This window comes from Neovison vison, chromosome 13 (genome assembly GCF_020171115.1).
Source record: "Neovison vison isolate M4711 chromosome 13, ASM_NN_V1, whole genome shotgun sequence".
In the NCBI taxonomy this organism is placed as follows: domain Eukaryota; kingdom Metazoa; phylum Chordata; class Mammalia; order Carnivora; family Mustelidae; genus Neogale; species Neogale vison.
This window is the reverse complement of record NC_058103.1, coordinates 31,196,860-31,224,272: the sequence shown is the minus strand read 5'-3', so window position 1 is coordinate 31,224,272 and position 27,413 is coordinate 31,196,860. Positions and strand designations below refer to the sequence as shown.

General features: G+C 39.7%; 1 long non-coding RNA gene across 1 annotated transcript in view; it reads right to left on the bottom strand.

Annotated features, from left to right (window-relative positions):
• LOC122893927 overlaps positions 1 to 26,615 on the bottom strand; it is a 47,207-nt gene extending 20,592 nt beyond the window's left edge. The window contains exons 1-2 of the long non-coding RNA XR_006381723.1: positions 26,445 to 26,615; positions 10,423 to 10,595 (exon numbers count right to left, since the gene is read on the bottom strand). This is a non-coding gene — a long non-coding RNA (uncharacterized LOC122893927). The remainder of the gene's footprint in view (positions 1 to 10,422; positions 10,596 to 26,444) is intronic.
• Between the last annotated feature and the right edge of the window lie 798 nt (positions 26,616 to 27,413).

The following is a 27,413-nucleotide window of genomic DNA, read 5'->3' as shown; positions in this document are numbered from 1 at the left end:
CATTTTTTCTGGCCATTATTATTTCATTTCATGATTATTTCTAAAAATAACTTTGTCATAAAGAGGAAGAAATGTTAACAATGACAGTAATAATAATAACCTACTCCAGCTGTCAAATACACTAGATATAACACCGGGTTTGATCCAAAACTAAGTGAGTCTATTTTCCAGGGCGGTCCAGTTAAGTTTTTCCCATCAAGCATCAGGATTCCCACCTTACCCTCCTCTCTTTCTGCTCATTCTTCTTTCTCCTCTCTTCCTCCTTGTTGACTCACCCAACTCTGAAGTGCTAGTTTAATATGATGGATGCACTGATAGTGAAAGTGACTCCGTGGTGAATTCATCAGAACAGGCTGCACAGGAAACTGAATGGAAGCCAGTGTATCACAAACCAGAAGACCAGGAAAGGTCAGAAAAGGACGCTTTATCAGGTAGAGTGCTGGGCTCAATTTCCTGTTGCGAGGACTATGAATGGGGCGGGGATCTCAGTGTCTCCACACACTCTTTAAAGGAGCAGCCCCCCATGGGGAAATTGATGGTAGGGTGGAGGGTGGGGGAGGTTAATGATGTGGGAGAGGAAAAGAGAATGGAAACAAAATGCAGCATTAGAAATGTAAGTGCTTTTTCAAAAGCATAATGATACAAATTCCTTTAAAAAAAAGATTTTATTTATTTGATAGACAGAGATCAGAAGTTGGTAGAGAGGCAGGCAGAGAGGAGGAAGTAGGCTCCCCACAGAGCAGAGAGCCTGATGTGGGTGGGGCTCAATCCCCAAAACTCCAGGATCATATCCTGAGTTTAAACCCACTGAGCCATCCAGGTGCCCCGCTTTTTTTTTTTTTTTTTTTTTGGCTAATGCTTTCTTGTCCTGGAAATTGACAGGGGTGCCACATAAGCAGATCAGACTAAATTAACAGAAAAACTAAGTATGTGTGGATCAAAGATACTCCTGGAAAATTTAAAAAAAGAAATTAAAATAGCAATATGTAAATAAAATATTATAATGCTAATAACATGAAATATTCATCTCATTACAACTTAAGAAATATGAATGAACAGAGAATCAACTTGGCATGGTAAAGACAGAAAAATAAATAACTAATGTTATTTGTGAAGTATAGTTTGGTATACACTTCCTGAAGAATTTACAATATTTAGCCTCAAAAACCTATATTCATTTAAAGCCAGCACTTACATCTATATAATTTGTACAGAGGAAATAACTATAATTTTTGATAATGATTCAACCCTATGTAAATTAATTACACCATCATTACTTATAATATAGAAAATGTGAAAATTCCCTAACTATCCAAAAATAGTGGTTTGGTTAGATGTATTATGTCTTTTGACTGGAAATTTATCCAGTGATTAAAAATTATGTGCTATCACACATTTAAGGACATGAAAATTATACTCTTAAGTAAAAAAACAAATCACTAAACAACTATTATCCCCTATGCTTAGAAAAATAACTGGGCAAATGTATACTCAAGTAGAAAAAGAAACTTTATTCCCTTCTTTCACACTCCCTTCTTGCTCTTCCCCAATCCTGAGGAGGAGCTGCTAATATTTTGTCAAATTCTGGGATTCTGTTTGGGCCAGTTACTGATTGGTAGCCCTGGTGTATTAAAAGGTCTTAGGCATAGCTCCTTCTCTCTTGCTTCCTATTGCCCCCAAGTGGTAGGATTGGTAAATTGAGCCAAGCTCGGCTTGGACTAATCAACTGAATAATTCACCGGGTCTCTCTCCTTCTTTTTTAAAATTATTTACACTCAATTTATTTAACACATACTTTATTATTAGTTTCAGAGGTAGAATTCAGTGATTCATCAGTTGCATGTAACGCTCAGTGCTCATCACTTCAAGTGCTCTCCTTAAGTCTTTATACTCATCATTGCTCAGGCCTCCTGTACCTTGTGGTGATCTAGAGAATGGAAGATCCCAAGAAATGGAACTGGGCTTGGGAAGAAGTGGAAACTCTGCTAGGTTTATAGGGAACAGGTGCCATGGCTACCCTTCAAGGTACCCAAGGTCCAGGCTGCTTGTCTAAACCACAAAGCAAGGGAGAAGATTAAGAGATAGAATCAGTTATTCAAAGGCATATGAAAAGAAAGCTCAAGGAGTGGAAACCTTTTGTAGCCAGACTTTGTCCAACCCACAGTAATAAATGGTAGTAAACATCTTGGGGTTTTTTGTTTTTGCTCTGTGTCCATCTTTTCTTAACTCTGATAAAAGCACCATGACTTATTCCCACTGGGGTTTTTAACCTGCATACAGCTGAAGTCTTTCCTGGCTTTGGGATTTTCACATTCGCTGAGACCCATGCATTCTTCTGTCTACAGTACGTTATTTGAGATGAGAATGTGCACACAATGGGAAGATGTTTCCTTGGAACTAGATGCCATGTTTGGAGCCCTGAAACGAACTGCAACTCTAAAGCCTGGAAAATTCGTTTGCATAAAATCAATCTATGAACAAGCTATCTAGGAGAAGTAGAAACACTTGTTAAACATCATTACCTGGTACGTAATAAGATATGCCATCAAATGAATACCAACACAGCCAACAGTAAAACACAGAACCTCAAAGTATTATTTGGCTTAAGCACTAAAGTTTGATCACTGTCAGAAAGAGTGGTCAAAGGTGGAACTAGGGTGTCTTTTCCTTACTGTTTCTTTTCTTTCTTTCTTTCTTTCTTTTTTTTTTTTTTGGAGTGGGGACACCTTTTCCAGGGCACAAGTCAGATGGCTAATAACAGAGTAGGATGCTTAGTGTAGGATCTGGTCAAGTGTAATAATTCAGTTATGAGAGTAAAAAAGCAGAAAGGGCAATGATGTGGACAAAAGGCAAATTCTAGGGACTATCAAGATATAAAAACTCAGAAGACTAAACTTATGTTCAAGTCTATGAGATCAACTTTGGGTTTAAAATGAGATATAAAGACAAAGGTAAGAACCTGAGTATACTCTGGATTCAGGTAAGAAGTTAAAACAAGGAAATGGACAAAGTAGGAAAGGGCTAAGGTAACTGCCTGGACTGAAAATGCTGAAGATTCTATATATGAGATGGAAGTCAGTGATGAAAGGGTCATAAACAAACACAAGTTCTTTAATGGTCTTTCTAGAGTACCTGCTCAAAAGTAACAGAATTAAAAAAAAAAAGAATGAAAATAAATAAAAGTGAGAGAATAAATAAGAAAGTAAGGGGGAAAAAAAGGAAAATTCAATTCCATACTTGACAGTTTGGTGAACTATCTATCCAGTTCCACGATCGTAGTGCAAACTAATTTAAACACCTGGATAGTTGTTTTTTTAATCCTCCCAACTTTTTATATAATATAGGTGTCCTAACAAGTAATGGAAATTATCCAAGACCAAAGTAGAGTAAAAAACAAAAAGATAAATACTATAAGGTAGGTGAAAAATCCCTAGACCTATCCTATACCTAATCAGAGTTTCCAGACAGAATTGGTAAAGGAATACTCCTAGAGATGCAGGCTGAAAGTTTTCCAGACTGATGAAAGATCAGAACATTCAGATTGAGATTTCTAAATCCTACACTGGATAAACTAGACTTCCACACCGAGACACATCGCAGTGCACTTAGAGAAGAGCAAAGAAATGAAGAACGTGAAAGAAACTAGGAAAAAAGGAGAGTAGATACAAAGTAATGGCAGTTTTACAAACAGCTGAATTCTTTTTTTTTTTTTAATAAATAATCTTTTTTTTTTAAGATTTTATTCATTTATTTGACAGCGAGAGATTACAAGTAGGCAGAGAGGCAGGCAGAGAGAGAGAGGAGGAAGCAGGCTCCCTGCTGAGCAGAGAGCCTGATGCGGGACTCGATCCCAGGACCCTGAGATCATGACCTGAGCCAAAGGCAGTGGCTTAACCCACTGAGCCACCCAGGCGCCCAACAGCTGAATTCTTAACAACAGTGGTACTGGCTGGCCATAAGAGAGGGGACTCTTTGAAGAAACCTTCAAAATCGGAGAAGAAAACCTAGTATTGAGTACCCAAGAGAATTCTCACTTAGAAGAAAAGGGGTGAAATAAAACCTTTTCAGACAAAAATAATTTGCTACTAACAGACTCAGTTGAAGGACTCTAAAGGCTTTATGTCACACACACACACACAAAGAAACTGAATTTAATAAGAAAATGTGATACGGGAGAATAAAGTAAACATATGAAGGAATCTAAATAAATACTGACTGGAGAAAACAGCATTAAAATAATATCTAATTTGGGAGAGGATTTAAAAAAATATATCCTGGGAAATATAGAAGTTCAGAAAATTAGATTTAAAGTTTCCTAATGCCCTTCTATTATGTTAGAAGAGGCTAATGTTAACAACTTTGTATTCCGTTGCAGACAGTAATGCTACTCCTCAGTATTTATGATTCTCCTCGCCTTTGGGGAATGTTGGGAGCCTATACCTCCTAGCCTACTGGAAGTTAGCCTTGGCCATGAAACTAGCCTTGAAAAATGGAAGATGAACAAAGTGTCACTTCCAAGAAATATTTATGAGTTAGAGTATCTATTCTCTCTTCCCTTTTTGCTGTGACCAATGAATAGCCTATTCCTATGGAACCCTCAACGGCCTGTGACCCAGAATGAGGACAAAATCTTGGTTCTTTCTGAGAATTTTGGGCTGTTCATATAACAATATACCTTGTCCTAAAAGAAACAAGCACTGGTACTGAAAGCAGTGGGGAAATGTGTATTGAAGGTGAGCAACAAGCAATGCCAAAATGTTTGGTAAAAAGTTATCTGCCCTAAGTTGGGAGAGGTATCATGTACCTTATAAACTTGTATGTGGCTCTAAGGGAAGAAGTTAGAAAACAAACTTTACTAGTGAGTGTTGGTAATTAGCTGCATTTGACCATTTTCTGGGTTCAGGAAAGAATTTGTATGTTTACAGACAGGAATAAAAGGGAGTAGAGAGAATATGAAAATTCATGGACTTTCAGAGATAGAAAAGAAAACTTCCTCACTATCACAAAATGTCAAAGCTAAATGTAAGGAAATCTTTTAGCAACAAAGGCTAATTATAACTAAGCTTGAAGCAAAGGTCAAATTAAAGGAGTGTTCATTATAACTTTGTGAAAACCACTAGATAGGTTAAGAACTCAGGGCAAAAAGCAAATTAAGGGTGTGATAGCCAGCAAATTGTTCACTTAGACAAAATCATTCAGAGTAAACAGCTAAAGTATGTGTTCTTCCCAGTGACATCCAGTAAACTCAAGTTATCTATTAGAGGGGGTGGGGACATAGGAATATAAGTCAGAGATGACAAACACTACACTCTAAGAAAGCACACTGATAAAGAAATGCAGATATGGACACTGGCATACACCTGACTAAAATCAAATAAATTGCAAGTCTGTTAAGTTTTGAGGAGTTTTAGTGCCAAAGGAAATAGGGCAACAAAAGGCTGAGAAAACTGGATGGTCCACAAGGAGATTCTATTGCCCTCTATTTCAGATGGGGCTGAGAAGAATAATACAAAAGGTAATTTTCCAAAGGTAGAGTCAGGGCCACAGAGAATAATGGAAAAATAAGTCCCTTCACTTCCTAGAATAGATTTAATCCACCCCAAAGATGGAGGGCCTTAACCATATGTGCCCACCAGAATTTTAAAACTGCTATGGACCAGTGATTTCTCTGTATCATGGAGTCTTTTCCAAATGGGAGCACTTTTCTATTTATGCTGTGCCCATTTCATCACTATCTACTGGGAGCATGTAACAAACCTAATTTTTCTTTTTGGCTGAAAGTGCTTGTATCAAAAGTTAGCACATCAAGATCTGTTGTAGAGATTGTTGTGCATCCCTCCCACCCTACAATACAAAGGAAACCTGATCCTGAGCTAAACTTCCTCACTAGATGGGAATGTGGGGTGGCTCTCCTTTGACATGGGAGTAAGCTTCATCTACATCAGAGAAAGAATGATCCAAACAGTTGGTAAGCAGAAGGGCAAACTGTGGTTGACATTTATCTCCTTTCCATTATTTCAAGTTTTCCTTTCCTTCTACTCACATAAGAGGATTGCACTTCCCTGGTCCCGCTAATTTGGGTGTGCCCATGTGACTTTTGTGATATATGGGAAATGATCCAAGGCAGAGGTATTTAAACACCACTACAAACTGTCCATTCTCTGATTTTGCTACTGTCACTGATATTCTCAAATGGTCAATCTTCCATTAGCCTACAGTGCAGAGGGAGTACAGAAACCTTTATAGTTCTAAGCCACTAAGAATTTGGATTATTTATTCCCAGTCCATAATATAGTCTATCCTAATAGACACTGGTTTGTAAGTTAAAATATTATAGGGAAATGAAAGAATACAGAATATAATTTTAAACTCTTAGGGGAGAAAAGGAATGAAAAAAATTAAAAATAAATCAAGAAGAAAGTACGATAGGGGCACCTGGGTGGCTCGGTTGGCTACGCAACTGCCTTCGGCTCAGGTCATGATCCCAGGGTCTTAGGATTGAGTCCCACATTGGGCTCTCTGTTCAGCAGGTAGTCTGCTTCTCCCTCCACCTGCTCCTTCCCCCACCTCGTGCACACACACTCTCTCTCTCAAATAAATAAAATCTTTTTTAAAAAGTTAAAAAAAAAAAAAGAAAGTACAATAGAAGACAAAAAGGGACAGAGAGAGAGAGAGAGAGAGCGCACACACAAGAGCAATAGAGGACAGCAAATAATAGGGTAGAAATAAATTTAAGTGTACAGTTGACCCTAAAACAACATGGGTCTGAACGGCATGTGTCCACTTATATACAGATTTCTTACAATACAGTACTGTAAATGTATATTCTTTTCCTTAAGATTTTTTTAATAATAGTTTTTCTCTAGCTTACTTCATTGTAAGAATACAGTATACAATACCTATAACATAAAAATATGTGTTAATTACCTATTTGTGTTACTGATAAGGGTTCTGGTCAACAGTAGGCTATTAGTAGTTAAGTTTTGGGGGAGTCAAAGTTATAGCAGATTTTTGACTGTTTGGGGGTCAGTGCCCCCAACCCATTTTGTTCAAGCATCAGATCTTGTAAGGTTATCCTGCATTCATAAGTAATCCCCAAACCTCAGCAACTTATGAAATCTGTTTCTCACATTGCATGCCAGTCCCTGGCCGGCCTTCATTATTCAGTGTGGAACCCAGACTGAAGGAATGGCTTCAGTCTGAAACCTACCTACAGTCTGAAACCTATGGTGACACAGAAAAACTCAGAATAACATAGTGACTTTACAAGCTTCTACTCAGAAGTAGTACATTTATTTCTACTTGCTTTTAATTGGTTAAAAGAAAAATCATCATCATTAAGGCCAAGTCTCTTAATAGACTTAGAGATCAATGGGGTTATAATACTTCAACAAGAATAGGCTTAGAAGAGACAGGGCTTGTAAGGAGGGGCTGTTAGGAAGGGTCACTGACTATTTTGAAGATATCTACTAAACCAAATATAAAACTGATCTAAAATTAATGGAAACTGTCGAAACTATCCAATTTGAAGTCAATGACTGTCAGACTGGATTAAAAATAATCTAAAACCACAGAGGGAGACAAACCATAAGAGACAATCACAGGAAAAAAGCAGGGTTGCTGGAGGGGAGGCAACTGGGGGAATGAGGTAACTGGGTGATGGACATTAAGGAGGACATGTGATATAGTGAGTGTTGGGTATTATACAAGACTGATGAATCGCTGATCTCCACCTCTGAAGCTAACAATACATTATATGTTAATTACCTGAATTTAAATAAAAATAAAAATTAAAATTAAAAGGCAAAAAAAATATTAAATTCTACGCTCTTTGTAAGTGACAACATAAGGACAGAAAAAGTATTAAGGTCAAAGGATGGGAAAAATAGACCAGGAAAATATTAAGGAAATCTGGTATAGCAATACTGATACCATACAAAGTAGACTTTTTTTTTTTAAGATTTTATTTAATTTGACAGAGAGAGAGACAGTGAGAGAGAGAACATGAGCAGGGGGTGTGGGGGAGGGAGGAAACAGGCTCCCCGCCAAGCAGGTAGCCCCATGCAGGGTTTGATCCCAGGACCCTGAGATCATGACCTGAGCTGAAGGCAGACACTTAATGACTGAGCCACCCGGGTATCCCCAAAATAGACTTTAAAGCAAAAAGCATCTCTAGAGATAAAGATGATCACTATATAATGATAAAAGTTTCAATTTATCAAGAAAATATAACAATTCTAGATTTTATGTACTTAATAGCAGTCTCCAAATATATAGACAATTCCACTATCACAGAGGAAGATTTTAAATTTCTCACTGTAAATTAAATAGATAAAAAAATAAGGATATAAAGAATCTGAGCAATACAATTTACAAGTTTAATGAAAAGCACACATATATAGAGAATACTGTGCTCAACAGCTGCAAATATACATTCTCTCCAAGCACACAATATTTATGATGGTACAAAAAACTGAAGATAGTAAATTCTTTAAAATCACATTAAATTAATTCATAAATTAAGTTAATTAAATAAATTATTAAAAGCACATTAAAAATGTGTTCCAATATCATACAGAACACTTACTTGACAATTATAAAATTAAGTTAAAATCCGTAACAAAGACAAAGAGAAATGATTCCATGTGTTTGAAAATTTTAAAATTTGTGGCTCAAAAAAAGTCATAATGGAAATCAGAAAATTCTCAGAACTGAATGATAGAGAATGTCTTTTTCAATACTTATGAGATGCTCCTAAAGTCTTACTCTGAAGAAAATGGGTAATTGTATATTCCTAAGTAAACACAAAAGGGTCAAAATTAATGAACAAGAAGCATTCCAACCTTAGACATTAGGGGAAAAATACAGAACAAACTTTACAAAGGGCAAAAGATTAAACCGGTTTTTATTGAGAGAGAAATTACCTAATTATACAAGAAATCTTGGGCCAGACACAATGCCACGCTGCCTGTTTTAGACCAATCCGCATATCAACACCCTCTTTTAAGGTCCAAACTCAAAACTGTGTAAGAAAATGGGAAAAAAATCTGCAACAGAATGAGGGGCAACAAAAGAGGCCAATGGAAGGAGCAAAGCAAGACTGTGGTTTCAGTGGTCTAGCCTCAGCCCACATCTCCAGGAGCTCTGATGCACATACCGCACCACAGTCTTTGCCACCCTAGAGCAGGGGAGTGAGGTTTCTGCGCCTCCGTATCATGTACTCGGCAGCCACTGTTTACAGGCCATTACAGGGATAAGTAGTGCATAACTTCCAGCCATCTCCTGGTGATGGCGCTCCAACGTACCAGAGGCAAGGCTCTTGAAAACAGTCCAAGGGCATTAGTGGCATCACATGCAGCACCTGGAGAAGAATGAGAACACCAAGCCAACAAAAGGCGATCTGGACAGAGCACCAACACTGCTGTGCTCTACCCCTTGTACAGCTCAGGGCACTTGCTTTACACATTAGGTTCACCCCATTCTTTTGTAACTTCAGGATTCTGGCTGGTCACAGTTCCTATGAAAACTTAAAGGAGAAGTTCGTGGGATAAACTACAGCCTCCACAGCCGCAGTCTGCTCTGAGGTCAGAACTGATACGGATCATTTCCTCTCTTTACTCCCAGTCCATATTCCCCTCACCTGTGCCAGCATGTCTGCTGGCCTATGCGGTTTGCATGGTACTGTCACCCGAGGGGTCTGAGATTTTGTTCCCATGCTGTTGCCTAGCCACGGTAGAGCTCTACTTGCGAACTGACAGTGAAACCAGAGGTTCCGATTACCAAGAAGAGATGGTTACTCCAGTAATTCACATGAGTGCCAAATATATTCCCCCTGCTACCATTACATAGCCGCAACCCCACCACCTCATGGTTAGCAAACCCAATTACCCCTTCAAGTACGGTAACTCTTTTCTGCTCTTGCTGATCTACTGGCACAACGAGCATAAAATGATGAATGGCAGCCACAGCCTTTAATGGAACTATTAATGTTTCCCCTAGTGGAGTGTCCCCTTTCTAGAAACCAGGACCTCTGCTTCTTCAACAGAAGAGCCTGAAGTTTCAGAAACTGGAAGCAAAAGTCTCCCAAGTGGGTTGCTGGAACAGAGCCCTCCTTCCCACTCCTTGGCTCTCAGTAGTAATACAGAACCATATAATCCTCTGTGGTTTAAGGGAAAAAGTGGCAAACTTTTTCTCTGTGAAGTGCCAGACAGTAACTATTTTAGACTTTGGGGACCACAGAGTCTCTGACACGACTACTTAGTTCTGCTGATATGGCATAACAGAAGCCACGGACAATATGCAGATGATGCATGTGGTTGCGTTCCAATAATACTAGATTTGTAGAAGCGCAGCAAGCCTGATCTGGCCTTGGAACCAGCTTGCCAACCTGTTTAATCTACTTGCTGCCTCCCGACCGCATACCTTTGTAGGGTATCACGTCCATCCAAAGTGTTGCTTCAGCTATGTTTCTTGGAGGCCATTTCATTGCTCCAGCAGGCCGGCAGCTTATGGAGGCTGTGGGAGTAGCAGGACCAATGGATTCACAGGAATCTACCCATTGCAGAACCTCTTTTTTCATAAATCAGGTCCTTGATCTGAAGTGACAGTAGGTGACAGATCCCATGTCAGTCAATCAGATACTCCGTGAGTCCTAGCACAGAGGTGCTGACCCAGGGGACACCGGCAGGAAAGGTAAGAGCACACTTAGAAAACCCTTCAAAATGACCTGCTGCCCCCTCATGGTGGAAGGGTTCTGATGTGATAAGTGCCACTAAGTGACTGGTTGGTCTCCTTGAAGATTCTCACACTAAAAGGGCTCGGCAGCAGTGTCTGTGGTTGACAGGTAGGGTGGAAGCTGGGGCAAGGTCAGCTTCAATGCCGGATGCCATGCTTCTGTGCCACCACGGCTACTCCACTCGAGTCCACGACCTCAGTACCGCGGTGGCCAATGACTGTGGCTGGTTGGTATCTGCACTATGGTCTCGGTAGATGGTGGTAGTTCAGGGATTTGTTTGCGATGGTCCCCTGCCCCTTTACTATTCTACCTGCCAGGCAAGCGTCAGAGGAGCCTCATATGCGGGGACTAATCAGCCAGGATCTGGACACCAAGTGGTCTAGGTTCAGATGCTGGTCAGTCAGATTACTGTCATGGAACATCAGCTGCTTTTACTGTTGTTTTGTTTTTTTTTTAAAGCAGCCTCACTGAGATATAATTTATACACCACAGAAGTCACCCATTTTAAGTGTATAATTAAATTAATTTTATTATATTTATAGTTGTACAATCATCATCACAACCTGATTTTAGAACATTTCCATTACCCTAAAAAGCCCTCACATCCATTTATAGCCATTCTCCATGCTCACCCACAGCAGTAGGCAGCCACTAACTTCCTTCTATCTCTTTGCCTTTTCTGGATATTTAACGTAAATGGATTCATATGGGTTCTTCCGTGACTGGCTTTTTTCACTGAGTGTAATGATTCTGTAGCTCAGCCATGCTCTAGCATGTGTCAACACTTCATCCCTTTTTCTTGCCAAATAATATTCCATCATATGACTATTCCATATTTTGTTCATCCATTTACCAGCGGATGGACATTCACTTTTTTCCAAGTTTTTTAGCTATTGTGAAAAACGCTGCCATGAATATTCGTGTTCAAGTCTTTGTATGGTCATATGTCTTCATTCTTACTGATGAGCTTAAGGCAACCACACTCAGGTACCTCAAGGATGGAAAGCCTCTAGTTCTTGTGAAGTTGGGCTTAGGCTGACCCCCTGCTACTGAGCGGAAGAAGGAGCATCCCCAGCCCCAGATACTTCATTGTTGGGCAACCAAGGAGCACTCCCAGGGTCACCAACAGTCTATGCAGGACAACTCCAAACAAGTCTACATACCTACTTATTGCTGAACCCTTTTACAACAAGGGACAGGACATTTCTACACAACACTATATGGGAGATTCTAGCCAGTGAAAGGCAAGAGAAAGAGTTAAAAGTTACAAGGACTGGAAAGGAAGCGTCAGAACTGTTATTATTCAGAGATGCAGAGAAAAAACCAAAATGATTTATAGATACATTACTGGAATGACAATGCTGTATGTCTAATGTATGTAGAATCAAAATCAAGACATATTAAGTCAAGTTCTTTTATATGTACCACCAAGACACAGCTTTCCCAATATAAAACCTAACTTAGAAAAAAGATTTACATGAACAATAGTATATAAAAATGAGGGAGCTGGACGAAATCTAACCAAAAATGTGTGAGACCCTCCTGAGGAAAACTGTAATACTTTTTTGAAGGATACTGAAGAAGAATTCTATAAATGGGTAGTTACGTAATGTTTATATATACATAGACCCAACACTGAAAAGGTATCACTTCTCCTCAAATTTATTTATAGATTCAATTCGATCCCAGTTAAAAGCCTAAGATTAGTTTTGGGTGTTTATTTTGTTTTCTTGGCTGGTGACTCACTAAGCTGTTTCCGAAACTTTTTTTTTTTTAAAGATTTTATTTATTTACTTGACAGACAGAGATCACAAGTAGGCAGAGAGGCAGGCAGAGAGAAAGGGGGAAGCAGGCTCCCTGCTGAGCAGAGAGCCTGATGTGGGGCACGATCCCAGGACCCTGAGATCACGACCTGAGCCAAAGGCAGAGGCTTAACCCACTGAGCCACCCAGGCGCCCCTCCAAAACTTCTACGAAAAAACAAAGGTCCACAAATAGTTGGGACACTCCTGGAAAAAAAAGAATAAAGTAGGAATCTTGTTCTATTAGATATCAAGGCTTATAACTAAACTATCTTCATAAGGCCAAACTGTACCTGTATGGATACAGATAAAAATAGATTGGTGTATCAGAACAGAGAACTCAGACCACCCATGTATGCAAACTTGATGTATGACAGAAGTGATAACATGGATCAGTAGGTTAAGAGCCTTTTGATAAATGGTGCTGGAAAGATTGTTTATCCAAATAGTAAGATATGAAATTGAAAGTCAATTTGTCATCATCAATTAGAGTTAAAACTGTGGATGTTGTATATGAGAAGTTCCACTCCTAGGCATACATGCTGGAGAAACGCTTGCACATTTTCACCAGAGCTTATGTACAAGAATGTTTAGCATGCAATACTATATGTAAGATCAAAGGATAAGGGGAGAATCCATAAATTATTTGTAATTTGTTCACACTATGGACATAAAATACAGTAGAGAAAAATGAATGCATGAAGCTGTATGAACCCAAACTTCCAAACATAGTATCAACAAGAAAACTACCCAAATAGTTTATAGAGTATGAATTCAACTATATTGAGTAAATAAACATATAACACAAGACAATATATAACTTAGGAATACATACATCTGCAGTTAAAATGTGAAAAGAAAATAGAGGGAATGACAAACAATCAAATATCCAAAATGCCTTGATGAGTTGGGATAGGGAACTGGTTTATGCAGGGTGAGGCATGAAATCAGGGAAAGGCACTTCAAGTACAGTGGTAATGCTCTATTTCTTAGGTTGGGTGAGAGGTCTAGAACTTCTTAAAATTGCTCCTTTTATATTTTAAACATATAAACATTTTTTGTATGTATTAAGAATTTAATAAAATTGACGCTACACTGTAGGGTCCAGATGGATCCCTGATACTCAAATCTGACTTAAATGTGCACACAGACACCAGGAAGGTATGAAACAATTGATCATTTAATAAGACCTTCTGGGGAGAAGAGGGTAGCTCCCAGGCAGGCCCAAAAATGGCTTGAGAGAGCAGGAAAAGATTGGTTTCAGGTTTTTATGGTGACTAAGGAGGGTGATTAGAGCAAGGGTTCCTAGGCATGGTTTTAAGTTCCATAGGCACAAAGGAAAGATCACTCAATCAGCTTGCCCATATGTGAGACAGATGGCTAAGAGGGAGAGATGAGGCTTAAAAGATGTCAGTTAAACATCAAAAAATAGAGTCGCACTCTTTATTACAAAAATATTTTAAACAAAACTGTATAAGGAAACAAAAGGGGTACCTGCCATGTTGGAAGTACTATGTCTGCAGAGAAAAGAATGTTATTCTCCTCTTAGATACCACTTCACCCGTTCTTCTTCCAGGAATACACTACTAGAGGAATAACTACGGTCAAACTGTTAAATTTGGTAGAAAAATTTAAATTCTTTACTATTCCACAGAAGAACTCAGTATCAAGAGTAATTATTGCAGTAACATAAAGCTAGACTTCAAGTCCTGTGGAGTGAAAAGAATGAGAACTGCTCATGATGTTTAAGAGTTCCTGGCATTATGTTAGCGTATAAATATCAGCTGGGTCTCTCTGGCACCTGAGCTGAGCCCAAAAGGAATCATTTGCTTTACCATCATGGTAGTGAAGAAATTTTGCAACATTATACCGACTCACTGCAAATGAGTACCAACCTTGAAGACTTCTCCCCAAAGAAAGTATTTCATTTCTACTGAAAAGATACAATGAATTAAGTGTACATCAGTTTTTGAGACACCTACTGGGTACTGCTGCAGACACAGAGATGAAAAAGATTTAATCTATGCTCTTTAAGGGCTTACAGTTTGTTTGTTTTTTAAAAGATTTTTATTTCTTTATTTATTTGACAGACAGAGATCACAAGTAGGCAGAGAGGCAGGCAGAGAGAGAGGAAGGGAAGCAGGCTCCCCACTGAGCAGAGAGCCCGATGCAGGGCTCGATCCCAAGACCCTGGGATCATGACCTGAGCCAAAGGCAGAGGCTCCAACCCACTGAGCCACCCAGGCACCCCAAGGGCTTACAGTTTCTTGTATTACTTTTGTACTCTTAAGGTGTGAAAATTTGGATTTACAGAAAACCTACATCCAGCAAGATGGCTCAAATGATAAGATAATTTATTGGACTGCTTTCAACATACTTCAATATTAAAGAATACATGAGAACCATTAGAAACTGTATCTACAATTTCACAGAAGAAGGAAATACCCATGCTTAAGATAATTCCTTTTTTTTTTAAAGATTGTATTTATTTATTTATTTGACAGACAAAGATCACAAGTAGGCAGAGAGGTAGGCAGAGACAGAGAGAGGGGGATGCAGGCTCCCCGCTGAGCAGAGAGCCCAACATGGGGCTCAATCCCAGGACCCTGAGATCATGACCTGAGCTGAAGGCAGAGGCTTAACCCACTGAGCCATCCAGGCGCCCCAAGATAATTCTTAATAAACAGGTTGAGTGAATGATAAGACTCTGCGATCACAAGTCAGCAGAGCTAATGGTGAAGACACAGCTCAATTTCTCTGCATTCATAAAGATGAAAAATGTGGGATGAGCAGAGAATGAGAGGAGAGTAAATTTAAAGTGGCTTGAGAAGCTTTTAGGAACAGAAATGTATACCCTGAAATTTTAAGTTCGTGACACAAATGAAATGCAAATTCCTCCATTCCCCCAATCTTAAGTAAAGCATTCTACACACACACACACACACACACACACACACACACACACCCCTTGTAAGTAGGGCTCTTTTGGGCAGGAAGAAGAGAGCCTAAGTGCAACATTTAGTTTGATCCACAGTATCCGGTGAGTATAATAATAATGCCTTAAAAATCCTTCTTACGTACCAAGTAGTGTTCTAAGCTCTCTAAATGCTAATATATTTAAGTGTTTTACAGTAATTAGTTTATTTAATAATACTCAAGGCAAACCTGTAAGGTAAGCAGTAATATTTTTACCATTTTCCAAATGGGTATCAAAAGCACAGAGAAGTTAAGTAATTTGTTCAAGGTCTTAGCAGCAGCTAAGAGCCAACCTGGCTCCGGTGGCAGCAATATGGACAGCAGGTGCCCAAATCGTAACCAGAGTTGGAGGACAACAAGCCAGCTCCACCACAACAGGAATGTTGGGAGAGTTGGCTGACTGTGGGCCACAGATGTGCAGAGGAGAGGGTGAGTGGTGACAGACTCAAGATGACCACAGAACAGAAATGCAGAGTAAAGTTCCCATGAGCCCAGTATAAACTGATGTCCTCCAGAACTGTTAATGTGTACCACAGCCCTGCCCTTTAGGGAACACCTAAGAGACATGAATGAGGAAAGCCTAAGGTCCTACCATTTGCCAGATGGGGCTGAAGACCACGGAGCAAACTGCTCAGAGGACCTTAGCCAGGACCCTTGGCCGGGGTGTCTTCAAGTACATTTTATATTCTCAATGCATAAATATATAAATATATGTGGGTACATTTAGTTTCTTTCCAAGTAAGATATATGTTTTAACTCCTTTCTTGGGTGTTAGTTTCCTTTTCTATAACATTAGATTCCTTTCAGCTCCATACTTTTGTCTCTAAGTAAGTGATTTGGGCATTTTGTTGAAAATCTTTCAGCAAAGATCACTAAAATGATCTTTTTAAAGATCTAAAATGACCCCCACTTACAGGGCGCCTAGGTGACTCAGCTGGTTAAGAGTATGACTCTTGGTTTTGGCTTAGGGCATGATCTCAGGGTCATGAGATGGAACCCCACATCAAGCCCTATGCTGGGCTCCACACTCAGCACAGAGTCTGCTTGTCCCTCTCCCTCTGTTCCTCCGCCAGCTCAAGCACGTGCACTCTCTCTCTCAAATAAAAATCATAAAATAAAATAAAAATAAAAATAAAATAGGGGCACCTGGGTGGCTCAGTTATTAAGCGTCTGCCTTCAGCTCAGGTCATGATCCCATGGTCCTGGGTCCTGGGATCAAGCTCCACATCAGGCTCCCTACTCCGCAGGCAGGGAAGGCAGGGAGCCTGCTTCTCCTCTCCCACTCCCCCTGCTTGAGTTCCCTCTGTTGCTGTGTCTCTCTCTGCCAAATACATACATAAAATCTTAAAAAATAAAACATGAGAAAATAGAGTAAAATAAAATAAAATAATTATCTCATTGTTTGTTAATTTCCATCCCGGTGGCCACCACCCAGGTTCATATCCCTGTGCCCTTATTCCTGGACTATCTGCACACTGGTCTATCAGCTTCACCCTTTCCAAGTAATCATGCCAATTCCACCCTCCACATTCAGTGAATTGTATGATTCTGAAATCTTCAAGGGTTTTCACTGCCAATGTGAGAAACATTCTCCATAATATGACCTTAACCAGTTTAGTCTTCTCTCTAGTTACCACTCCATTCTCTACCTTCCTTAACTGCAAAAAGACTTTTTGGAAGTTTTCCACATGACCTGTTCTCACTTTCTTACCTCCCATTCTCTCTTCAATACATTCTAATATAGCTTTATCCCCACTCCTCCTCTGAAATGACTTTCACGTGGCTAAACTCAATAACCAGTCCTCTAGTCTCCTCTTATATAAAGTCTCAAGCATCTGATGCAGGAGAACACTCTCTCTTGAAAAACATTTTCCCCTTGATTTCCATGTACAATGCCGTTCAGGATAAAACCTGTATGGGTTGTTTTTACTATGTCGAATGTAAATGACGGTCTAGATTCAAAAGGCTATTGTAAAGTTCAAATGAAGACTCAGCAGACTGCACTCTTAACCCATGTTAGTATTTCGAGATTCTAGAGAAGTGCTTAGGATATAAATGGTGCCCAGTAATGTTTAATGAGCAAAAGGAGATCAATCCGTTCTGTCTTCTACTTCCCCCCTACTGGAAAGCAGAACAACTCAAGAGATCATGGGACCTGGGACACCTGGGTGGCTCAGTGGGTTAAGCCTCTACCTTCAGCTCAGGTCATGATCTCAGGGTCCTGGGATCAGGCCTCTGCTCAGCCGGGAGCCTGCTTCCTCCCTCTCTCTCTCTCTGCCTGCTTCTCTGCCTACTTGTGATCTCTGTCAAATAGATAAATAAAATCTTTACCAAAAAAAAAAAAAAGATCATGGGACCTCACTCACTGAGGTTTCTCCCTCTGCCTCATGACTCCTTCTAATCTGTAGTCCTGTCTGGTTAGTCTCCTTTTCAAATCTTGCTTCTCTCTCTCTTCCTCCCTCTTTCTGCTCTGCTCTGTCTCTACCCTCCCTCAATCAGCATCCTCACCATTTCTCAAGTGTTTTTCCTTCTACTGATAATGGACTTTTTGGTTGATTTTAGGTTTTTTACTGCTATGAAATGTGCTATTATGTGGCTATGAACAATCTTATGCATGTATCTTGACGCACAGACACACATTCCTATTTCCAAATTAATTGTGCCAATTTATACCCTCCCAGCAACATGTGAGATTTCTAGTTATTCCACGTTCTTGCCAATTCTTACCTATTTTCTTTTTAAAAATATTTTAGCCATTCTGCTAGACATGCACTGTTATCTCACTGTGGTTTTAGTTTGCATTTCTTTCCCTGATTAATGAGGCTGGGCCCTTTTCACACCTGTATTGGCAATGTGGATATATCTCCTTTGTGAAGCCTTTGTTCTTTTACTTTTGATTCATAAGAAGTTCACTTTATATTCTGGACACAAGCCCTTCATTGACTTTATGTGTGGCAATAAAATCCTCCAGTTTAAAGCTTGTCTTTTCTTTTTCTTAATGTTATCTTTTCTCTTTCTCTTTCTTAATGTTATCTTTTGATGGACCTAAGTTCTTCATTTTTTTTTTTAAAGATTTTATTTATTTATTTGACAGAGAGAGAGATCACAAGTAGGCAGAGAGGCAGGCAGAGAGAGAGAGAGGAGGAAGCAGGCTCCCTGCTGAGCAGAGAGCCCGATGCGGGGCTCGATCCCAGGACCCTGAGATCATGACCTGAGCCGAAGGCAGCGGCTTAACCCACTGAGCCACCCAGGCGCCCCTAAGTTCTTCATTTTAACATTGTCCAACTTCTCAGTATTTTCCTTTAGGTGCGTAGGGGTGGCACAGTCGGCTAAGCGTCCAACTCTTGGTTTCAGCTCAGGTCGTGATCTCAGGGTTGTGAGTTTGAGGCCTATGTCAGGCTCCGTGCTGAGCTGCTTTAGACTCTCTCAACCCCACCACCTCCTACTCAAATAAATTCATCTTTAGAAACTTTTCCTTTATTTTATATCCCATTTAATATTTATTTTTCTGCTCTGAATATGTTATCTAATATTATCTAAAATTTTTAAAAATCTCTTATATGAAGACTAATGTCTTATATGAAGACGATAATGTCTTATATAAAGACATATAAGACTAATCTCTTATATGAAGACAAATATAGCTAATGGAATACTGATTTTATGTTATATGGGATAAGAATCAAGATTCTATTTTGGGGGGCACTATATATCTAAATATTCCTTTATCTTGTGCTCTATGTTTTGAGGTATTGAGATGTATGGGTCTTTTTTCCTATAATCTTTATTTTTTACATTCTCTATTGTCTATTCATCTGTCCTTGGACATATACCTTAACCTGTCTTGGGCAAATCTTGGCCCTTTGAATTTCCAACATAAACTTTAGAATCATCTCAAATTTCACCAAACAGTTGTTGGAATTGTGACTGGAGTGTACTAATTTTATAGATCATGCTCTATTGAGATGACATCTGTATGATTTTTAATCTCATAATCCATGAAATGGTATGTATCATTATCTTTACTTTAGGTCACTTTTAACCTCAATAATATTTTCTTTTTTTAATTTTCTAATTTTCTGTGATGAATGCTTGAACACCTTTTATTTGATGCAAAATACTGGGATGCAATATGCAAAATATTATAAGTGGTACTGTTTCTAAAATCAACTTTCATTTTTTTACCTTGCTTTATAGAAATACAATTGATTCTTATCTATGGATCTTAAATTGCAAATTTGTTAAACTCTTTAAAAACTCATCTGTAGAGCTTTTAGGATTTTTCACACAGTCACATTCAAATAATGACATTTAAAATTTTCTTTCCAATCTGTCACCAATTGTTTTCATTTTTCTTGCCTTACTAGATTGGCTAAGACTTTCAGTATATTGTTGAATATAAGTGGTAACTGTGGGGATAGTGTGGGAATCCTTGATCTAACCTCAAAGGGAATGACTTCAACATTTCACCATATTTTGTGGGCTTTTTATAGATAACCTTGCATCAGAATAAGAAATTTCCCCTCCATTTTTAGTACTATTAGTATGCTACACAATAAAGAAACTTCCCTTTGCTATTCTTAATTTTTTTAAAGGTTTTGTTTATTTGAGAGAGGGAGAGAACACGAGTGGGGGGGACACAGAGGGAGGGAGAAGCAGACTCTCTGCTGAGTGTGAGTCCTATGTGTATCTCCATCCCAGGACCCTGAGATCATGACCTGAGCAGATGCTTAAACCAAACCTGAGCCACCCAAGCACTCTCCACTGCTGTTTTTATAGTTATTTTCCTTTCCTTGGTTTTCAGCAAATTTTTTATAAAGTGTGTTTATTACTATCATTGCTATTATTATTTTACATGTAGTTTGTAACAATTCTAGAATTTGCAGCTTGATCTTTCATGAGATTTGGCAAATTCTCAATGATTAGTTTGTTCACACGTTGCTTCTGCCCCATTCATCTCATACCTGCTTCCTAGGACTTCAATTATATATAGGTTAGACCTTCTCATGGTATCTTCTTTGTATTTTACCTTCTCATCACTACTTTTCATCACTTCATGTCTCCATGTTTTATTCTGGGTATTTTCTTCCAGAACTTTCTTTCAGTTTGGTAATTTTCTGTTCAGTTGTGCTTTGTTTCTTATTATTTTACCTATTGAGTTTTTAATATTTGTTATACTTCTCATTTTAGAGTATCTTTTGGTTCTTTTTCAAATTTACATCCTTCATAGTTTCCAGGTCTTTGCCAAAATTAAAAAATCTCGTCTTTTACCATTTTAAACCTATTAAGCACAGTTTTCTAAGTCTCTAGCTAGTAACTTCAACAGCTAGAGTTCCCATGAACTTATTATTTTTTTTGAACTTATTTTTTTGTTTCTGCTGGTTCTTGTTTATGTTATTTTGTCTCTTTATGTACTTGGTTCTTTTAAAATTCTGTTTAACATTACATTTGCAAGATTAATTAATTTGTGGGCTAAGACAGTGTTTTCATTCTCCAGAGATAATTTCACTTTTTTTCTGCCAGCACCTAAAGGCAACAGCAATCCAAAACACCCTGATCCAAACTCAGAGACTAAGATAATACCTTTTTTTTTTTTAAATAGTGTTTCTGAGACATAACTCACATACCATAAAATTCACCATAGTGTAAAATTCAAGAGTTTTTAGAATATTCATGGAGTTCCGTAACCTTTACCACTCTCTAAATTTAGAACATCTTCATCACTCCAGGAAGAAACTTCACACCAATGTGTACTCACTCTCCATTCTCTGCCCAACTCTAGGCAACCATTCATCTACTTTTGGCCTCCATAATTTTGCATCTTCTAGACATTCCATACAAAACGAATCATACAATACATGGCATTTTGTGAATGAATTTTTTCATTTAGCATAATGTTTTCAAGGTTCACCCATGTTGTAGTATGCATCAGTACGACATTTTTTATTGCTGAATAACATTCCATTGTATGGATATACCACTTGCTTATCCATTCATCAGCTTATGTACTTTGGATTATTTCCACTTTTGATTATTATAAATAATACTACTATGAATCTGTGTTTCTATGTGAATATATGTTTTAATCTCTCTTGGGTATATGAATTATTAGGTCATATGGCAACTCTATGCTTAACATTTTAAGGAACTGCCAACCTATTTTCAAAGTGAATGGATTCTGGGCTGTTTCTCTAAGTATCAGTCAGTAAAGCTCTCTAACTGTCCAATCCAAAGCCATGATAGTTTACTAGGTACCCTTTTTGCTGGGCCCTGGATCCCAACTTTTTTATTATTATACCTCCAACAATGTCATAAGTACTGCAAAATCTCTTAGCATCTCAGCTACCACTTCTAAAATTAGAAACTGACTTAGTCCATTCAGACTGCTATAACAGAGTATCATACTCTGGGTGACTTATATGCCAGTTTTAAAAGCTGAAGTCCGAGATCAAGATGGGAAGAAATTCAGTGTTAAGAGCCCCCTTCCTTGTTTAGTCTTCTGGCTATAACTTCACATGTCAGGAAGGGTCACAGAGCTTGTGCGGTGGGGCCTCTTTTATAAGGGCACTGATCCCATTCATGAAGGTTCCATTATCATGACGTAATCCTCTCTGGAAGGCTCCACCTCCAAATAGTATCACGAGGATTAGGTTTCAACATGAATCTTTGGGAAGATGCAAACATTCAGCCTATGGCAGAAATATTCTCAGGGGAAAAACACCACCAATTCCACGCTCAGCTCTCTAGATTCCTTTCTAGAATTTAAGGGTAAAGTGGTAACTTGTGGATAGTTTTAGATCATTATTTAATGATTTTAGTGAGTTGATATATATGCATAAGCTTGTCATTTACTTTTCAAACATATTTAACATGTCTTAGTTTTTTAATGGAAGATTGTAACGATGATGATGTTACTTGTGAGATAGTTCTACATTTTTCCTATCATACTCAAATAGGACTCCTCCAAAATAATAAAGCTCTCCTTGTGCTAAGCAGGATATCTCCCCACCACTTCCAAAGACATCCACATTCTAATCACTGGAAACTGTGACTATATAATCATACAGAGCAAAAAGGAATTAAGGCTGCAGATAGAATTAAGGTAGGTAACAGTTCGATGATCCAGACAATTACGATGGAGTCACCAAGGTCCTTAAAAGTGGGAAAGGGAGGCAAAGGAAAAGGTCAGAGTGATGTGATGAGAAGTGAGGACGCAACCCTCCACTGCCAGCTCTGCAGATGGAGGAAGGGGCCACAAGCCAAGAAATGCAAACAGCCTCCAGAAGCAGGAAAAGGCAAGAAAACAGATTTTCCCCAAAGACTCCAGAAAGGAGTCCGGCCCTGACAACAAACACCCTGATCTTAGCCCAGTGACACGCCCATCAGACCTCAGACCTTCAGAAATGTAAAGTAATAAATCTGTGTTGTTTTAAGTCACTAAGTTTATAGTAATTTGTTACACAACAGTAGAAAACTAATGCAGATAGTAAAATGACACACAGATACTTCCAAAAAATGTGGACGTGGGACAGAGTCTGGGAAGCCCTGTGTCCTAAGAGGATACTGAGAGACACACAAACATCTAGAGTTATAACTGCCACTGACAAGCAGGGTTACCGAGGAGGTAGACAAAATCAGAAATGTCATTCATCGCTGAAACCTTCTTTTAACCTAACCACGTTACAGCAAACTGAGGTTAATCAGACTGAGGTACCTTTCCCTATCTGGCCCTAGGGCCCACCTCAGGAGATCACCAGAGCAATTCCAAAGACCTTGTGTTAAACTCAAAATTGCACCTGATTACCTATCAATATAATTTTAAATACGTGACAGGAATGTTCTCCCAATGGCAAAAAGTATATGGGAGTGGTTATTCGTTGAATTTCTGGAAATAAAGCACTATAAAAAAGGATTGGTAATCTGCTAATGCACTCTAGAGAAACTCCAGTAAATTGCAATTACATGTATCACATCTAAATTACAGGGAGAAAGAAGGCACCCTGTTCTCTATTTTGTGATTAGTGATGAGGACTGAGAAGCCACACCCCTTTCCTCTTAATGAAGGCTGACTTATTAAAGGTAAGGAGCTGGGTAGATCCACCATTCCAGGTATTTAAAGTGGCAACTGTCATTTTTCCTGCATGGTGGTTACCTGGTCTTAAGATTCCTTTTTGTGTACAGCAGCCATGAACACTACTACAATAGTAATAGGGAGGAAAGAAGGAAGTGACACTCATATCACTGATCACTAAAAAATAACAGAAAAAAAGTTCAGACTAGTTTATGAATATTGTTCTTTGGGGGAAAAAACTAGCACTATGTATATATATAGTATACACATGTATTACATGTATCTGACAGATGATATTTTCTGAAGATATCATCCATCCCACATTCCCTTATGCCAGGTGACCTTGCCATTCCGCCATCAAGAGATGGAGTCTAATTCTTTTCTCCTTGAATCTGGGCTCAACTGGCCTTAGTGGTTGGCCTGTAACTAACAGAATGCAACAATAATGAACCTGGGTTACTTCCAAGTCTAGAGAGATATACAAGAAGAAAAAAGAAGCAGTAGTGGTAGAAGTAGTTTCTACCTGGCTCGCCTGGAACTCAGTCTCCAGATATTCTTTTTCTGAACACTCCCTTAGGAGAGTGTTCTATGCTATGAGAAGCATGGAAGGGCCACATAGAGGGACCATGAGTAGATACCATGACAGCCATTCCAGGGTAGAAGCGAAATATGTGCATGAAGAAGCCTCAGGATAATCCTAGACCCTGGGCATTCAAAGTTCCTTCCCAATGAGTAGGAAATATCGGAGTATGAGCAGGAATAGAAGACATAACTGAGGACTAAAGCAAAGTAGTAGGAATAGAATAGAGACATTTAAGAGACAAACTAAAGATCCTGGTGAATTCTGGTAGTGGGGGCTGAGGAAGGTGAAAATACATGTATATAAAAAAAAAAGAAAATACATGTATATAGGTGAATATTATGTATTATATTGTAGAGTGATGAACAAAGTTTGAAGAAGCCATCAAGTGTGGTTTTGGACATGTAGAATTAGAAGTATGTAGGAGGGAGTGCTGAAAAATACAGATTAATGGATAGACCAAAAAAATCATGAAGGAAAATGAGGACTGCAACCTAACAAGAAAAGGAGGGGGAGGGAGCAGGGGTGGAGAAGAAAGCAAGCCCAGTGAGTTTATGAATGAGAGCATGGTTTTCTAAAAGCAGGAAGTCAGCATTGGTAGCATATACTATAGAACAGTCAGGGTGGATAAAGATGAAAAAATATTAGATTTAGAAAGTAGTGGGTCACTGATGCTATCAGCAAGGGCAATTGAGGGAACAGACAGAGAAGCCGAAGCATCAAATTCATCATTTTTTCAAAGGCATTATCTGAGAATATTACTTAGTGTATCCCTGTTACTTTAAAACCCTCTTCTAAATGTTTTTTTCCATAAAGATTAGTACTATTTAGGGGCTCCTGGATGGCTAGTGGTTATAAGCGTATGCCTTCACTCAGATCATGATCTCAGGGTCCTGGGATCAGAGCCTCACATTGGGCTCTGCTCAGCGGAGAGCCTGCTTCCCTCTCTCTCTGCCTGCCTCTCTGCCTACTTGTGCTCTCTGTCAAATAATAAATAAAATCTAAACAAAAAAGATTTTAACAAAAAAAAAAAAGATTAGTAATACTTATCAGAAGATATAATCCACCTTGAAGACGTCATAGTAATTATGGGATATATATAACAATATGCTGTTTTCACATAACACCGCTACAAGGAAAGACGGTGCATTACTTTATTCATTCCAGTAATTTTGCTGGGTTTAAGAGCGCTGAATCCAGTACTTTCTGTCTGCCTTAGAGGCCACCAGAAATAAATTTTACAGTCCCTCAAAAACACAGACCATTTTGTGTTTACAATTAAGTGGCCTTTGTCCATGGTCTCATTAGTGTGTAACTGGAGTTAATTCAGACTGGAAGGAGAACCCAAAGCTTTATCCCAATTATTGTGTTTATGAACCAGACCGAGGTCTGCAAAAGCAAACAACATGCCCAGGGTCACTAAGGAACTCAAAGGGAGTTTCATGGATTCCAACTGAGGTCTAAAGGGTTCCAAGACCTTATCCTCCCGCCGCTGACACCAAAGACAACCTGCACTCCCTTGGGCAATGGAGCAGAGTCCTCATTATTATTTTTTTTTAAGATTTTATCTATTCATTTGACAGACAGAGATCACAAGCAGGCAGAGAGGCAGGCAGAGAGAGAGGAAGGGAAGCAGGCTCCCCGCCAAGCAGAAAGCCCGACGTGGGTCTTGATCCCAGGACCCTGACATCATGACCTGAGCCGAAGGCAGAGACTTCAACCCACTGAGCCACCCAGGCGCCCGAGAGCAGAGTCCTCATTCTAAGGGCACTCCGTGTAGAAGGGAGCACACGTAGAGAACACAAGAGTATCACGCGAGTGAGGCAGGGAAAGAGCTGTGAGAACACAGAGAGTAACCCAGCGGTCAACCACTCTGGGAGTCCCAACCATTTGGAAGACGCTGAGCTGAACTCTTTATATATCCTTCGATCAACTATGTGAAATACGAATTAAGTCCACTTTACAAACTGGGAAGCTGACGCACGGAGACGCCGCAAACCGCACAGTGAAGGAACTACCCTTCATCCCGGCGGCCGCAGCCCGCAGGCTCTGTTACTACCCACGCCTGGGTTAGAATCTGGCTCCGGCGTCTGGTCATTCTGCCACCTCCTGCAGGGGTCACCCTCGACGAAGACTGCCTGAAGACCCCCAACCCACCGGCCACCGCCTGAGCGCCCGGGTCCCCGCCTTCCGCCCGGCGAATCACAGATTCTCCGCATCACGACCCGCCCCTTCCAGAATCCCGCCCTCACACTTCTGCCTCGGGTCTCTCTGCTCTCACCTCTCCATCGCCAACAACGGGACTCGACCAGCGCGTGTGCAAACACGACTGAACTCTCCGACCTGCTTGGCCGTCCCAAGAGGGCCAGCGTGGCCTCCCGAAACCCAGCAGCTCAAGCTCTCGGGCGACGAGGACATCACACGCTCCCTGCCTTTCCACCGTCCTCGCGGCCGCGGTCCTCTCCTGATAGACTTCCGCCAGGCCAAAGCAATCGACCCATTGCGACATACTGCGCCTCCGCCCGGAAATTTAAGCGCTAACGCTTTGATTCCGACGCGTTGGCCAGCAATTGGGGTTTAGACGCTGGAATTGGGTTTGCTGTCCGCTGACATGGAAACCGATACCCCCATTTTCTGGACTGACATCTTCTTAGAACATAGATACTTGCACATAGATACTTGTTAAAATCAGCTAAGAAAAAAAAATAATAATTTTGAAGCCGGTACTCTACGCTCCGTGCCTACTTGTGGGAAGGGGAGCTTTACAGCGTAATAAAAAAAATTTTTTTAAGGTGCTATGAATGCTTAGGTCGAATGGTAATCAGTTATCACTGGACCTTTAATAATAGTGCTTTTGCCACCAGATGGCCTGTAATCCAGTCACGACTCTATTTTCTACTCATTCAGTAACCCCAGAACCTTCCTGTGGTATGCTTAAGGAACAAGGCTAAAGGAATACAGAGAAAGATATTAAAGTTGGCAGCTAAACGGGCGCACAAATGAACGTGTGCATTTGGTAGTTTAGGTGCCACACATACCATTTGCCAGGGTGAGTCAGAGAAAGCCTCACTTATCAAGCACTATCTGAGATGACATAATAGTACAGAGTGAAGGTAACATGGAGTAACATTTCCCATGCTATCCCTGAAATCTTCCCATCTGTATTTGCCTCTCTTGTCACTGAGAAGTCCCTGGTTTAATCTTACTATTTTCCCACCTATTAAAGTGTTCCTAAAGCAGTTTTAGGCTG